The 16829-nt window shown below is 37.1% G+C and overlaps 1 non-coding gene across 1 annotated transcript; it reads left to right on the forward strand.

The window, feature by feature from the left end:
- The first annotated feature begins 16492 nt into the window (after positions 1-16492).
- LOC136215968 (small nucleolar RNA R71) lies at positions 16493-16599 on the forward strand. The gene has a single exon (XR_010682969.1). It is a non-coding gene; the product is annotated as a small nucleolar RNA R71 (small nucleolar RNA).
- The last annotated feature ends 230 nt before the right edge of the window (positions 16600-16829 follow it).

The following is a 16829-nucleotide window of genomic DNA, read 5'->3' on the forward strand; positions in this document are numbered from 1 at the left end:
AATCTCATTCCTAATGTTTGCTTTACTAATTTTAATCATGGAATGGGAATATGATTCCAATAAATCATGGAATGGTCATTCCCCCTCTTACCCATAGGTATCAAATTGATTCCTCCATATTTTCCTCTCTTACCCACTTTCTACGACTCCACGTTTTCCACTATGTTTGTTGATAGTTTTTTTTTTATGCTTTTTAACCAATTTTTTATATATAAAATATAATATAACCAATTTTATTATACTACTCTTCTTATTCGTTTACTTTGTTTTTATTTTTTGAATTTCCTATATGTTAATGTAAGTTAATATTAGCAATTTTTTTTTTATTTGCAGAAATTAGTAATATATTTTTATACACTGGTTCTACATATATAATATATTGGTTTTATTTCAAAAAAATAAATAAAATACATTGGTTATTATAGTATATTTATTTATATTTTAATTTAATTTATGAATATTTTTATAATTAATTTTGCGATTAGGTTATGAGTAATGGTTTTTATATTTTATTTATCTATTAAATTTTTGATTTCGTGAAAATTATGATTCCAATTCCGGAATTTGAACCAAACACTCTTAAAAGTGATCAGATTCCGATTTCGGATTAAACCAAACAAAATAAATAAATAGTCATTCCGATTCTGATTCCGTAACATTCTGATTCCGAAGTTTGAACCAAACGCCCCCTAAGTATGATGAAAGATGAGTTCCCAAGACTTATCGTGATAGGCCCTACACCCATTAATGAGCCAAGCTGAAGGGTGCGCGGGACTCGCATTATCCTTCATGAAGTTAAGAGTAGTCATCGAGTCCATTTCCACCATCACTTTACGATAACCCTTCTCCCAAGCTAACCGGAGACCAAAGAACAGACCCTATAATTCTGTCATAAGAGCATAACAAATACCAATATTAGCAAGGAAACCACCACACCACACTCCATTGGCATCCCTGAGAATGCCACTCGCATTAGATAACCCAAAATTACCTTTAGAAGCACCATCTGTATTAATCTTCACCTAGTCATCATCAGGCGGCTTCCAAGAGACCCAAATTGCACAATAACTCTGCCCCTGTTCAGGTAGAGGGCGATGAGCATTCAAGTTATCCCGAGCTTGAGAGATGACAAAGGAAACTTTATTATTGTTATAGGACTTGTCATTGAAAACCAAGTCGTTCCTCCATCTCCAGATCCACCAAATGCAAACAGAAAATAAAACCGGCCAACAGATATTATCAAACATATAATCCACTTGTACATTAGGGATGATCCAATCTCTAAGGGAAAGAGAGAAGAAAACAGCTCTGTGCGGGGCATGGACCATCCAATTCCACAGAGCGGTAGCCGCGAGACAGTTGCGGAGAACATGGAGGACAGTTTCCTCCTTGCTGCAGACGTTACATAAACCAGAAGTTGCAAGGTGACGACGAAGCCTAACCGCGTTACACATGATTCCCTCATGAGCCACTAACCAAATGAAACATCTGATTCGATCTTGAGTTTGTAGATGCCAAATCAATTTCCGAATCGTAGCTGGCCAAAAGGACGAGCCTGGTCCAATGTCAACAAGCCCCCAATATCCCGAGGAGACCGTGTAATCCCCACTGGCGGATTCCAGCCAGAACCAACAATCATCCTCCATCGTTTCTGAGAAAATAACTATTGAAGCCAAGAGAAAGAGAGAGGAAGTCGGGAGATAATGGGATAACAAGTTCCAATTCCAGCCACCACTGGGCAGCCAAAGGCTACGGACTGAACCTGCCATGAGATTAGTAGGGATGTCGGCTGTAGCTTTATCGAGAAGAGTGTCAGAACCAACCCATCTGTCATGCCAAAACCGCGTGTTACGCCCGTTATTGACAATCCGACCAGTTCGAGCAATAATAATAGCAGTCCCTCGAACTAAGCTTCTCTAAGTATGTGAGCATGGGTACCGAATCTCAAACATAGCTAAACCATTTCGAGCATAACAATACTTCGACTTGATCAGACGGACCCATAGAGGGTGAGGGGACTTCAACATCGCCTAGCTGAGCTTAGCTAGGTTGCCAAGATTGAAAGAGTGAGTATCACGAATTCCAAGCCCGCCTTTATGTCTCAGGCGGCTCACAATTGACCAATTCACAAGGGAGATTCAGTGAGTGTTGTATGTACCATCCTAAAGGAAGCGACGATTGCTGACATCGAGCTTATTACAAATGCCTTTTGGTAAAAGAGTCGTTTGCATCGAGTAACTAAAAATAGCACTAGTAACAGATTTTATCAAGGTGAGTCTTCAAGCAAGAGAAAGGTTACGGGCTTTCCAACCTGACAACCATTGATTAACTTTAACGAGGATATGTTTATAGGTTTCCTTTGTAACACGAGTGTGAATGAGGGGCATTCCCAAATACATCCCCAAATTATCAGTTTTCTTAAACCCGAGAACATTGCAGACGTCTCGTTTGACACTGGTGGGAACATTTTTGGAGAATAAAATTCTGGACTTAGCTTCACTGACTTTCTTCCCAGAACTAGCACAAAAAGTGTTAAGGATGGATTTGATAACTTGAGCTTGGGTGACACTAGCTTCAGCAAAGAGGACAATGTCATCTACAAAACAAATGTGCGAAAACATAGGGCCTTGTTCCGAGAGATAAAAAGGATGCCAACTTCCACCGCGGATGGCATCTTCAATTAAGTGGCTCAGTCTCTCGAGACACAGCACGAACAGATAAAGAGACAGCAGGTCGCCTTGTCGAAGGCCACGAGAAGGGGTAAACGGAGGAAGCTTTTGACCATTCCAGAGAACTGCCATAGAAGAAGCTGAAACGCAACTCATAATCAAATTGACCATGTGCGACCCCAAACCAAGCAACATTAGAGTATCCTTCAGAAATGTCCAACTGATACGGTCATAGGCCTTTTCAAGGTCTAATTTAAGAGCCATAAAACCCTTCGAACCAGTTTTCCTCCTAAACGAGTGGATAGCTTCTTGCATGATGATAATGTTATCAGTGATCTGTCTCCCAGGGATGAAACTGCTCTGAGATGGACTCACAAGCTGTCCTAGGAAAGGCTTAAGACGGTTGACGATGCACTTCGTTACCATGTTGTAAACAACATTACAGAGACTAATAGGGCGAAACTGGATAATTGACTCCGGGTTAGGAATCTTCGGAATCAAGGTTATAAGTGTGTCATTCCAAGCTGGATCGAGAACGCCCATATTTAGCACCATCAACACAGAAGAGCACACCTGAGATTTTAACGTACCCCAGAGCTTCTAGTAAAAACAGGCTTGAAAACCGTCAGGGCCAGGGGCTTTTATAGGGGTTCATGGAGAAGAGGGCAGCATGCACTTCATTGACATCAAATTGCTGAGAAACAAACTCGAGGTTTGTGGGATCCTAAGGTGGAAAAACAACACCAGTAACCAGATTAGGTCGAGCTGAGCTCTCCTCCGAGTACAAGTTGCCAAAGAAATTAAGAGCCATATCTTTTAGAAGGTTATGATCCCATACCCAGATACCATTAGTGACAATCATCCCTTCCACCTTATTTCTCCTTCAACGAATGACACTAGATGCATGGAAAAAGGTAGAGTTTCTATCACCAAACTGAAGCCAATTAATTCAAGATTTTTGAAACCAGAGAATTTCTTATTGATAAAGAGTATTATTAAGTTCAGCCACAAGCTTTCTTTCAAGCCTGAGGAGACCACTCGTAACACGAGTACTTAGATATTGCTGAACGCCTCCCAGTCTGATGTATAGACTCTTCTTTCGCTGAAAAATGTTACCAAATATGTTCTTGTTTCCAATCAGAAATAGCTTAGGTAAAGTTGAGCATAGAGTCCCGGATATTAGAATTGACATCCCAATTATTGCAAAAGAACGAGTAGAAAGCCAAGCTGTCTGAAACTGAAACGGGGCTCGGGGGACTAAGGTGGGGCCTTTTAGGTGAAGGATAATCGGGCAATGGTCAGAATGGTTTCTCGATAAGTGTTTGACCATAGCCTCTGGGAAGCAAGTGCGCCAATCAAGACTACAAAGAGCTATATCCAACCTGCATGCAACTCTAGTAAGGGGAGTGGAGCCCCGAAACCAAGTAGAATAGGGGCCCTGAAGTTTAGATCAACCAAGTTCATGAGATTAATCCAATCCGCAAAGAAGCTACACCTCTCCAAAATATGCATCGAACCGCTTTGCTTTTCAGGGGGAGATTTAATGCAATTAAAATCCCCAATAATTAAGAGAGGGTTAACCACATTAGTACGGGCAACAATCTTGTCTTCCATAAACTGGCGCTTAAAAGTCATCTGGGGTCGAACATAGACAAAACAAGCATAAAAAATAGGATCATGGATAGAACCGCCAATGCTAGAGATCCGGGCATGGAGAAATTGTCTGTTATACGATTGAACGATAAGCTGAACTCTTGAAGCATTCCAGAAGACCCAAATCCCACCACTAAATCCATGTCTGTTAAAGAACCGTAGTTTACGGTAAATATCAATAGTGCGTGAGCCAGGAAGTCGAGCTTCAAGAATCACAAAAATATCAGGATCAAAGGAAGCAATCAAATGCCTAGACGTACGAAAGAAACTAGTGCTACCAGTCCCAAAACTATTCTATGAAACAATCTTCATAAAGAAATAAAAGGAGAAAAGCAAGCCAACATGCAAATAAATTAGGGAGGGGAGTCCCATTCATATTAGAGGCACCAAAGGTGCTCACATCCATAGCTTCTTGCAAGTTAATACTCTGACCAAAAGGACCAGAGACTTCATTAGAGATCAAATTCTTATTAGGGGTAGAAGCAATACCTTTGTCCTTATGGCCATTGGTCTGAACAGAGTTTTTGGAGGGTGGAATTTCAGTCCGACTTCTCTTCCCACGACTGGAGGTGTTCTCGAGGTTCCAAGCTACTTGTTTCGAGCTAGAGCCACCAGCATCAACATTCTAGTCAGGTACATCAACTGGCAGGGAACCAAAAATATTGTTGTTGGTGATATCGTGAGTGCTCGGGAGTTGGGTCGGCCCTATCCTCTTCCTCATCTGCTTCCACACCCACGGGACATAGAATAATCAAAATAGCTTTTGCCAGCTCCATTTTTTTGAATACCCTCAGTAGATGGAATAGTTGCTGTCATCAAAGCATCTCCCCATTCAAAGGACCAGTAGCAGGTGAATGGCTAGTGTTGAGCGATTTCCGCAAGTGCATGGTATACGCTTATAGTAATAAAAGATATCGATCCCACAGGGAACGTTTTTTAAACAAAACTTATTTATAATCGGTTAAATTTACTTTTAGGTTTATAATATGGAAAAATTGTTTAATCGGTTTTGGTTTTGAAATTGCTAGAATGAGAATTAGATAGAGTATGAAAACGTTAGAAAATATTCTGATTTAAGAATGAATTTGCAAGATAGGAACGTTTAGTACTTTTTAGAAAAGTAAACAGATGTATTTGTTTGCATTAAGCAAAGAAAACAACTTTAAACTTTGTACGAATTATAAAGATGAAATAAATGACGGAACCTCTAATTAATTGGCTTTGAACATGACAAAACCCTTTTGGGATAGTTGCCCTTAATCAAATTAAAACTCTTTCGAGATAATAATTTGCCTAAGTGTTCAACAAAGTTTCCTTGTAAAGATTTTGGATTAAATACGTTTTAATTAAAACACCAGCAGTCACTTTAGTGGATTGGTTACCATAAGTGTTGCATAAAAATCTATCGAATAGAACGGACTTTATTAGATGAAATATAAATTGATACAAGTTTACAGAGAACATGGAGCATGGAAACATTCGACGACTTGCAAGTGAACGGGTTGTCAATCCTTTCCTTGGGTTTCGTTAGAGTTTGTCAGGCTCAGGGGCGGATCCTCTACTCAATCTTCTCCCTGAATCTTCGTAATAGAGACTGGGTCGGTCTACTATCAAAACGAAAACTAAACTGGAACAATGTCTAAACGCTACTAAACTTGTTATTATTGAATAAACAATGTGTGTACAGCATATTGCTTTTTACAGAATCGAAATCTAACTTCTGAATCACTTGACTCGGAATTTCTGCATAAATTCTATACTAATCTCTTTTTTCTACATATCTTCAACTCTCCATCAACTCTTTATTTATAGATGTTGAAGAGTCTTGATTAAAGTGTCGTGTCCGTTGTGAAGGATCGTGTCCGTTGCGAAAGGACGTCTTTATCCACCCGAACGATCGCGTTTCGTCGAAAACGAAAGTGTGTAACTAGGCTTCTGAAAACTCCTGCTCGTACCGAGAATGGGGGAGCATCAATTGGTCTTCAAACGAAGGAAGGAAAAGCTGGGGAACGCGTGTCGCGACCGTGAATTTGGGGGCCGCGGTCGCGGCACGGAACGTTTTTCAGTTCTTCTGCTTTCGTTCGCGTCCTCGATTTGGCGTTATTAATTTCTGTCGTCTTCGACTCCTTTTGTAGGGTTTTTCTTCTGTTTTCGAGCTCTTTTCGTTCCTATTTGGATTTTACCAAATATTTATGTACCTTACAAGATAGAAACATATTCGAGAGTAAAAGCTTCCTAAACAGTTATAAATAGCATAAATTCGTAGCAATATTGATGTAATTATTGATGATATTTTAGGTATATTTTGGGCTTAACAAATCTCCACACTTAATCTTTTGCTAGTCCCGAGCAAAATTTCACTAAATTTTTTCTCTAACTAATATCTTTATGAAAATAAAACATATATCTCTGTATTACCTTTTAAATTAGTTAAGCCGAAAAGACTTACTTCTCATGGCAAATTTATACGCAAAATATCAAACTAACTTAGTATAAATACGATATATCATTCATCTTGTATTTCCAATTTTGAATTGAAGCATTCGGGACGATATAAGCACGCATGTTATTGAGTCTTTTGTCTCAAGGCATTTCAAAGCACAAAATTTCTTTCCCAAACCTAAACTAATATATGAGATATATTATTTTAAATAAGTACTTGGGTTAATTATTTGCTTAGTTACGCCCGAGATAAGGGTGGTCTTGATCGTAACTTTATACGTATTTTATTGCTTTGTGTTTGCTTAAGAGGTACCGACCATGCCATGGGTGGACGCAATCGTTACTTTAAACTTATACACGCTTATAATTTTTTGCTTTAAACGTTCCTTCCATACCTCGATTGTGATAAGGGTGGTCGCAATCGTGGCCAAAAGTAAACGGTACTTAATTATTCTTCCCTTTCATACCTCGATTGTGATAAGGTTGGTCTCAATCGTGTTCGTGGCCAAAAGTTAAGAATTCAACTAATTGATTAATTAATATGAATTATAAAATTTTAATTTGGGAAAAAGAAAGATAGCACATTCATCCTATATTGACTTAAAATTCAACATGTATTATGGCTAAAATTTCCTTAAAAACTTCAATTGGTGTTAATGTAAGACGAAATCAAACCGAGCTAAAAATTGTTAGTTCAATTTAATGCCTATAAAACTAATTGAAAACTTAAAATAAGATTTATTGTATCATGAATTGCATGATATAAAATAGAGATTGAAATAAAGAATTTTTGAAACTAAAATACATTCACTCAAGACAATTTTACTTAAAATCGTATCGGAGATTTGTGAAAATTTTTGAAAAATATTACCCGTATAGAAATATTATTTCTAACAATAATGATAACCTAAACAAATAATCATATTAACTTATGGTTAATTTATGAATATATGAAAATGTGTTGCAATATATTAGTGTTGAAAAATAAAATGTGTTGCATTTATTCGTTTTGCAAAATAGTATTTTCGTAGCATTTATTCGTATACGTATGGAAATTGATATATGTATATCTCCTCCCACACTTAAATTGGACCATGTCCTCATTGGTGCAAAAATAACGGAGAAAACATAAAAAATAAATACGAAATAAAGCATACGAAACAAAGATTGAAATTGTAGCAAATGAAACATTCAACATTAAAGTAAAAATAGAAAATGTACCAAACATATGAAAAATAAAATTGTACCAAATTATAACAAGATAAAAATAAAAGGAAATGAAACAACATATGCTCAAGGCGGGGAATCCGGAGGTGTAGGTGAAGTCTCCACATTTCGGCGTCGGAAAAAGGAAAGCATCCGATGCCGAGTCGATCTATGCTCACGCCTCAAAAGGTTGAGGTTGTCATTCATCACCATATTATTTTCTACCAAATCATCAATTCTTAAGTTCATTTGACGATTGTTGGAATTGATTTGGTCCAAAATCCTCCGCAAATCCACCGGATCATCCGCTTGAGGTGCTTGGGGTTGTGGTTGAGCTTGGGGTTCATCTTCCTCTCCTTCCGCCTCTCCGCCGCCTTCGGTACCTACAAATTGAGAACTTGAAGCGCCACCACCCATAGTGCCACGAAGGTGGGCAATACGGGAGGCATACGAAATAAAGACGGGGGGACATTGTGGTAGCAATAAATGAGCCAGCTCAAGAGCCGAGATGTCTAAAAGTGGAACATACCCATGGTAGGTGGACATATCAAAATCAGCCAATTCACCCCGAGCTCCCAACACAATAGCGGTGATAAAATTACAAAGAGGGATTTGAATGGTAGCAGCCCTCGAAGCACGGAACAAATTATCAAACAACATGCCAATGCTATCAATCCTCAAACCTTTAAACAAGCTATCCAAAACATATAAATCCCGAACCTGAACCTTTGAACTCTCCACACGACCAAACAAGGAGAAACTCAAAAATTTGTGAAAGAAGAACACACAATTGTCCTTAATCAGCTTGCTTGAAGTGTTTTTGGAATTAAAATAGTCTTGGTCCGAAAGAGTTTGCCAAACAACATCATTATCAAAATCTTTAGGCTTATCATAAAAATCAGAAGTAGGGAAACCAAACATGTTTCCCATTGCATCATAATCAATGGTGTATGTGATACCATTATTACGAAAAGAGATTGAGGTTTTCTTCTTGTTCATTTTCAAGGTGACCAAAAATTCCACCACATATTCATTAATACGCGGAAAACGCATATTAACGAATTCTTGCCAACCTAATGCCTCAATAAAAGCATCAATTCGAGTTGAGAAATTCAATGTTCGTACCGAATGGAAGTCTAAGAAGTGCATATCCACAAATTGGCGGTCGGCTTGTGAAAAATGTTTGAAACGAACGACTTCCTCCTCCGAAGCGATGTCGAAATAAGCTCCACATTGAACCCGAAGACGATTAGCTTCCGTAACAGCGGGCTTGTTACCAACACGCTTAGTCCTAACCATGGTGATGGTATTTAGTGTGTTTAGGGTTTGAGAAGAAGAAGAAGAAGAAAAAGGAATTGAGAGAAAGAGTAAAGCTTGAAGATGAGTTTGGGGGTTTGAATTGGAAGTGATTGAAATAGAAAAGAGGAAAGAAATTGGAGTGAATAAATTGGGAAGAGTAAAAGTAGGTTTTTGGGGAAGAGTTTGGAGTAAGGGATTGGGTAAAAATAGAGGTGATGTGAGGTTTGTGTAAGAGGTAGGGTTATATAGGGTGATTAGGTGAATGTATAGGTAGAATAGGAATAGGAATAGGCAAAAATATTGGCAAAATCGGAATCAAAAGGGCATATATCACGCGTGTCGCGACCGCGAATAGCAAAGCCGCGGCACGCGATTTTTAGGGATTTTGCCCCTGAAATTCGTCCATTGTTGCTGCTCATACCGAGAATTATTAATTCTCGGTAGAGAATTGGTCAAAATGGACTATTTGGGTGCCTATTGACATGGTTTGTGCAATTTTGTTGATGATTGGGTTCCTGAACTTAATATAAAGTGTCCATGCACTTAAAAACTAAAATAAATGACATTAATTGCAAGGAAAACCAAAGGTTTACCCTTAATAAATTGAATTAAAGTGTAATAAATTGGTTTATGAATAATTAATGAAACTTAAATTGTCATTGATGCATATAAGTTAAGAGAATCATATTAAGTGCATAATTAGTGCATATAAATATATATTAATAATATGAATTTAATCAATTGAATGAATTAATGTTTTAAACTAAATGAATGAAGTTTGTGAAAATTGGATTTAGTGTGGCTATATGTTTTAATTAAGAAAACCATGATTGTTCAATATTATAGATTTAACCATGATTATATAGAAAATGGAAAACATAATCTAACCTTTGTAAAATTAATAAATGAACTAAAAGGAAATAGAACTTTATTGAATAAAATAAAATTATAAAAACAAAGAATGAAACCAAATAATACAAAAACACACAAATATTTACAAAAAGAAAAATAACTATAAACCTAAACTATTCTATATACTCATCCCTATCAAGCGGGATATTTCTGGTCTTAATACGATCAATTTGAAACTGCACGAAAGTTTCACGTTCCGGTGCAGACAGAAAGTGAGGCCCTGCTCGAAAGACACGTTTTACAAGTCCTTCGTGCTCGAGAAATTCATAGTCAATTGTCGGGAAGAATTCATCATCACTCCAGGGAACATCAATGGTACCCTTTGTACCAAGAATTATTCCACAGATTATATTGCCGAACCCAATCTTCTTATCCTTGGATCGAGAAGCGGCGATAAGTCCCTCCATCAGAATCTTTGAAGAATCTACTGTATTTCCCTGGAATATATCTCCAAGGACATAAAGATCTGTGTCACGGACCACACTATTGAAAGTGCGCCCGAATAAACTGTGACACAGGAATTTGTGCAAATACAGCATGGAGTTGGAGCGAAAAGAGTGATTATAGGCGAGTTTTGAATTGAATCGCCAGAAACCAGTGAGCATTCTCCAAATGTCCGAGGATGTCATGTCTCGTCCAGGATGACGTTTGATTGTATCCCTCGGGGGAAAACCAAACCAAACATGCAACTCGGGATAGTCGAAAGTAAAGATTTCGCCTTCTCGACGAAAACTGAGACGTACCCGTCGTTTATTAGTGAAACGCACGGTATAGAAGAATTCGAGTATCCAGTTGCCTATTATTGGAAATCGCATTTGGGCGAATTTTGTCCACCCTAGGCGTTCCATATAGCGGCTCATGTCATCAGTAATGCCTAATTGGCTGTTAAGAAATTCATCCATATACAACATTCCGGTGAAGAATTTGTAACGGAGATTCCAATAACGCCTACCTTCATCGTGATTGAAGATAGGAAAGGGCGCCCCATATCGCTTGGATAAGTTTGGGCGTTTATTGCTTGAGGCAGCATTGTGCCTTGAAGGTTTGTATTTGGTAGGTATGGTGTTGGTTTGAAGGAAACAAAGTTTCTGTTACTAAATAAAAAATGGTGCTTTGAAGAAATCAGAGGTCTGATAAAGATGAAAAAAAAATTGTAACAGAACTTGAATCCTCTATGACTAATTTATAAGAGTTTTAGATGAAAGGAGGTGTTGTTTTAATCATGAAAAGGTATAAAATGACACCTTTCGGGAACGAAGAAACTTAAGGTTTCAGTTGTTAAGAGGTTTGTCGAAAGGGTTAGGATGTATCAGACTTTAAATGTGCAGGAATTACGCGTGTCGCGACCCGCTGATTTCCTTGCGGAAATCAGGCGTCGTAAGCTATGTCCTGATTCACGGTAGAGAATTTATGATTCTCGGTAAGTTCAGAGAAAATCTAACCTATTTGGACAAGTCTGAAAAATAGAATTCTCGGCAGAGAATTGCCTGAAACTTCAATTTCATTCTAATTTCCTTAAATTAAATCTAAAATCATGAAATAAACATATTTTATGCATAGAAATCATAACATAAAGTTATCTAATCACAAAAATTGGCATTTGAAAAATAAAATAAAATAAAATGAACAAAAATATAAAAAGAAATAAAACAAAATAAACTGTGATCGAAAAACTGAGTGATTTATACGTCAGAAAATCTTGTTACGAACGGAATTTCTATTTGTGAAATATTTTCGTAATAGATTTTACATCGATTACCATTAACTTTGAAACAAATTCCGTTAGGACCTTCCAGTTCTAAAGAACCATAATCGAATGTTTTGACGACTAAATATGGTCCTATCCATCTGGACTTAAGTTTTCCTGGAAATAAACGAAGTCGTGAATTAAATAACAGCACTTTATCCCCAACATTAAAGTGTTTGACTTTAATTTTGGCATCGTGCCATTTTTTCACTTTTTCTTTATAAATCTATGCATTTTCGTAAGATAGATGGCGTAACTCATCTAACTCATTTAAGTCGAGCAAACGTTTCTTACCTGCTTGTCGTAAATCAAAGTTAAGTTCCCTAATAGCCTAAAAGGCTTTATGTTCTAATTCGACTGGCAAATGACATGCCTTCCCATACACTAATCGGTATGGAGTCATTCCTATTGGTGTTTTAAATGCAGTACGGTATGCCCATAATGCATTATTTAGTTTACAAGACCAATCTTTTCTTGAGGATGAAACTGTTTTCTCTAGAATCCATTTGAGTTCTCTATTTGATATCTCCGCCTGACCATTTGACTGAGGATGGTATGGCGTAGACACGCGGTGGCGTACTCCGTATTTTTTCATAAGTGTTTCAAAACTTCGGTTTATAAAATGAGCACCACCATCACTAACGATGACTCTCGGAAAACCAAATCTACAAAATATATCGTCAAGAAAATTAATGACAACTTTAGAATCGCTCGTCGGGGTTGCAATTGCTTCAACCCACTTTGAAACATAATCAACGGCAACTAATATGTAAGTTTTACCAAAAGAAGGGGGAAAAGGTCCCATGAAATCTATTCCCCACATATCGAAGACTTCAACTTCTAATATGGTAGTGAGGGGCATCTCATCTTTCCTTCCTAGATTTCCTGTTCTTTGGCACTTATCACAACGAGTAATAAATGAACGGACGTCTTTAAACATCGTAGGCCAAAAGAAACCACATTCAAATATTCTAGCTGCTGTCTTGTTAGCTCCATTATGTCCTCCATAAGAGCTAGAATGACATTCCGACATTATGGATTCATATTCATTTTCACCAACGCATCTCCTAATTATCCCGTCACCACAAGTTTTGAACAAGAAAGGATCTTCCCAAAAATACTGTTTAATGTCGAAGAAAAATTTCTTCTTTTGGTGGAAATTTAATCCTTCCGGAACAATATTGGCTGCAAGATAATTAGCAATATCTTCATACCATGGTGACATGACGGTTTTCATTTGATAGAGATGTTCATCAGGGAATTCATCTCGTATACCGTTAGTTTCACCTATAGGACCGTTCTCATCTTCAAGTCTTGATAGATGATCGGCGACAAGGTTTTCTACTCCCTTTTTGTCTTTTATTTCTATATCAAATTCTTGTAACAATAAAACCCATCTAATTAGACGCGGTTTTGCATCCTTTTTAGCAAATAAATATCTTAATGCTGCATGATCAGTGTAAATAATAACTTTTGAACCTAGCAAGTATAACCTAAACTTATCACATGCAAAAACTACAGCTAACATTTCTTTCTCAGTTGTGGTGTAGTTTAATTGTGCACCGGAAAGTGTGTGACTGGCATAATAAATGACATGAAGTTTCTTATCATTCCTTTGTCCTAAAACACATCCGACAGCTAAGTCACTTGCATCACACATAATTTCAAATGGTAAATCCCAATCGGGTTTAGCAATAATAGGTGCACTGACTAAAGCTGTTTTTAATGTTTCGAAAGCTTTAACGCAATCTTCATTAAAATCAAAGGTGGAATCTTTCATTAGTAGATTAGTGAGTGGTTTGAAAATTACAGAAAAATTCTTAATAAATCTTCTGTAAAAACCGGCATGTCCTAAAAATGATCTTACTCCCTTAACAGTAGTTGGAGGGGGTAATTTTTCTATTACTGAAGTTTTTGCTCTGTCCACTTCTAACCCTTTTTCAGATATTTTGTGACCTAAAACAATTCCGTCAACCATGAAATGACATTTTTCCCAGTTTAATACTAAATTTGTTTCTTCACACCTAGACAAAACTTTATCCAAGTTTTCTAGGCACGAATCAAAAGAATCTCCATAAACTGAAAAATCGTCCATAAAAACTTCCATGATATCTTCAATGAAATCATTAAAAATCGCAGTCATACAACGTTGAAATGTTGCAGGTGCGTTACATAGACCAAAGGGCATTCTCCTATATGCAAATGTTCCGTAAGGACATGTGAAGGTTGTTTTATCTTGGTCATTCGGGTAAATGTATATTTGAAAGAATCCGGAGTAACCATCTAGAAAGCATGACCAGCTATCCTTTCGATCATTTGATCAATGAAAGGAAGAGGAAAATGATCTTTCCTAGTTGCTTTATTTAAATTTCTATAATCTATACAAACCCTCCAACCAGTGGTGGTTCGTGTAGGTATTAATTCACCTTCTTCATTCCTTACAACTGTTATGCCTCCCTTTTTAGGTACACAATGGATTGGACTAACCCATTCACTATCCGAAATAGGGTAGATGATTCCATTGTCCAGAAGTTTAGTAATCTCATTTTTTACTACTTCTTTCATATTCGGATTTAGGCGTCTTTGCCTATCCGCTTTAGGTGGCTTATCTTCTTCTAAGTGAATTCTGTGCATTACAATGCTCGGATTAATACCTTTTAAGTCTGAAATTTGCCAACCCATACTTCCTATCCTATTTCTAACAACTTCTTTCAATTTCTCTTCTTGGACTTGTGTTAATTTGTTAGAGATAATTATAGGTAGAGAATCGCCTTCGCCTAAGAAAGCGTACCTCAAATGACTTGGTAATTCTTTAAGTTCTAATTTAGGTGGAACTATAATTGAAGGCGGAACTGGTCCATCTTCTCGAATCAAAGGTTCTGGGTCCTTATCTTCTAGTTCCTCACTCATTATAGGTTCTATTATTTCTTCTTTTTGAACAATGTCATTTACACATTCTTCAATTAAATCAAGCTTCATACAAGCGAAATCCTCCATAGGATACTTCATCGCTTGATTCATATCAAACTCGATCTTATCATCGCCTATTCTTAAAACTACTTTCCCTTCCGACACATCAACTAGAGCACGTCCCGTGTTCATAAACGGTCTACCAAAGATTAGCGGACAATTTACGTCATAAGCAAAATCTAAAATAACGAAATCGGTAGGAAAAATAAATTTGTCAACTTTAACTAAAACATCCTCAATTATACCGTATGGTCTTTTAGTGGTTTGATCCGCTAATTGCAAAACCATATTGGTACGTTTGATGTCTTCTTCTAAGCCTAACTTATTAAAAATGGATAATGGCATCAAGTTAATGCTTGCTCCTAAATCACATAGACAACTGAGAAATTCAATATCTCCCAATTTACACGGAATGGTAAAACATCCGGGATCCTTGAGTTTTGTGGGCAAATTGCTTGACACAATCGAACTGCAATCTTCAGTTAGTGAAATGGATGAAATTCCTTCCCAACTGATTTTCTTTGAAATTAAATCTTTGAGGAATTTACCATAATTGGGAATTTGCGTAATCGCATCCATAAACGTTAAATTAATATGCAAATTCTTAAGTTTGTCTAAAAATGTTAAAAGTTGTTTGTCATAGTCCTTATTGCGGACTTTGTGTGGAAAAGGTGGTTTGGGTACAAAAGTTTTTGTACTAGAGTCAATTGGTGTATCTTTTTGTTTTAATGTATCTTCTTTGGGCTTCGGTAAATCAGTTCCAGGTAAGGTCGAATTTCCGGGCATTTCCGGGCCTAAGTAATTTTTCCCTGAACGAAGAGTAATAGCCTTAACATGCTCTTTCGGATTTTCTTCCGTATGGCTTGGAAGACTTCCCTCTTTGCGGGATGGAATTGATTTAGCGAGTTGTCCAATTTGAATCTCCAAATTATGGATGCTAGATGATTGGTTTTTAATAAGCTGATCGAATTTATTCTCGATCCGTTTAAAACCATCGTCGTGATTACTTATTTTTCCGCTCATAGCATCAATAAATTTGTCGATTTTAGAAGATAAAGTGCTAATTGTATCTCTTGATTGATTTTGATAATTAGTAGTACGATTTTGATTAGCATTAGCATTATTATTATTATCTCTCCAGTTAAAGTTAGGATGATTTCTCCATCCAGGATTATATGTATTGGAATAAGGGTTATTATTTTGGTTTTGCCCTTGAACAAAATTTACCTATTCAATTTCACTCATACCTTCGTAATCCACATCCGTTTGGATTGAGTTACCATTAGGATCACACGGTGCCATAAACCTATCAATTTTGTGCGATAAGGCAGAAAATTGGGCTTGCAACATCGCTACTGGATCAAGATTCACTATACCTTTAACTGATGATGTTGTTGAGGATGATGGTTTCGCTAATGGTACGTGTCCACGTTCCGCGGGCCACATACTGCTGTTGATTGTCATTTCCTCCAAAAGTTCCCTTGCTTGGGCAGATGTTTTCTTCATAAATAACCCTCCAGACATAGCGTCCAATGAACCTCTAGTTGTAGGATTTAGTCCATTATAAAATGTTTGCATTAAAAGTTCAGCGGGCAATTGGTGGTGTGGGCATAAACGTTGAAGTTCTTTAAAACGTTCCCAAGCCTCATAAAGAGTTTCATTATCATTTTGAGAAAAAGATGTTAACTCTTTAATGACTCTTGCGGTTTTTGCTAAAGGAAATTTTTTTGATAAAAATGCTTGGGCTAATTGCTCCCAAGTCTCAATTGATGCGGCTGGCATAGAAGTTAACCATTCTTTGGCTCGATCCTTCAAAGTAAAAGGAAAAAGGCGAAGTTTGATTGCTTCTGCTGTTACATCAGTAATTTTAAAAGTGTCACAAATTTCTAAGAAATTTGTCAAATGGGTATTAGGATTTTCGTTAGGTAACC

The sequence above is a fragment of the Euphorbia lathyris genome, chromosome 1 (genome assembly GCF_963576675.1).
Source record: "Euphorbia lathyris chromosome 1, ddEupLath1.1, whole genome shotgun sequence".
Classification (NCBI taxonomy): Eukaryota; Viridiplantae; Streptophyta; class Magnoliopsida; order Malpighiales; family Euphorbiaceae; genus Euphorbia; species Euphorbia lathyris.